Genomic DNA, 1,076 nt, shown 5'->3' on the forward strand with positions numbered 1-1,076 from the left:
TTTTATCCAAGGTAGTTATTGAATTTATTTGCTAAAGTAGTTTTCATGGTTTGCAGTAAGGAATGTGTTTGACCTTTTTTCTCAGCTTGTCATAATTTTTGTTATAACTAAATTGCTAGCTTCCTTTTGAGAAGTAAGTAATGGTGTTTCTTACTCAATGTTTTTTCCGATAAAGTGGGTTATTCCACTCATCAAATCTTTTACAAGGATCCCTTGAGCAGACACATGTTTCTGCAGTTCAATTAATTCCTGCTCCATTTCCATAATTTCCTCGGATATTCTTCAAACAGTTAATACAAAAGCGATAACCACAAAAATCTTAATACCCTTCACTATCAGATTTTCACTCATATAATCTTTAAATTTGGTGTTGGTGTTGGTGTTGGTGTTGTTCCTTAATGCCTGTTGGTGGTGTTGCTGCCTATTGGGTGGCTTTAGCTGGGTTGTTGTTGCCTGTTACTGTTGTTGGCTAGGTACTTGTTGTTGTTGTTGCCTTTTGGTGTTGTTGCCTGTTGGGTACTTGATGTTGTTGCCTCATGCCTGTTGGTGATCTTGATGCATGTTGCCTGATGGTGTTGGTGTTGATGCCTGTGGGTGGTGTTGATGTTGATGCATGTTCGTGGTCTTGATGTTGTTGCCTCATGCTTGTTGGTGGTCTTGATGCATGTTGCCTGATGGTGTTGGTGTTGATGCCTGTTGGTGGTCTTGATGTTGTTACCTCATTCAATTTGGTGGTCTTGATGCATGTTGCCTGATGGTGTTGATGCCCGTTGGTGGTGTTGGCTGGGCACGTTGTTGCCTGTTGGGTACTTGATGATGTTTCCACATCCCTATTGGTGGTCTTGATGCATGTTGCCTGATGGTGTTGGTGTTGATGCCCGTTGGTGGTGTTGGTGTTGATTCATGTTCGTGGTCTTGATGTTGTTGCCTCATGCCTGTTGGTGGTCTTGATGCATGTTGCTTGATGGTGTTAGTGTTGATGCCTGTTGGTGGTCTTGATGTTGTTGCCTGATGGTGTTGATGCCCGTTGGTGGTGTTGGCTGGGCACGTTGTTACCTGTTGGTGTTGTCTACTAG

The sequence above is a fragment of the Asparagus officinalis genome, chromosome 4 (genome assembly GCF_001876935.1).
Source record: "Asparagus officinalis chromosome 4, Aspof.V1, whole genome shotgun sequence".
Classification (NCBI taxonomy): domain Eukaryota; kingdom Viridiplantae; phylum Streptophyta; class Magnoliopsida; order Asparagales; family Asparagaceae; genus Asparagus; species Asparagus officinalis.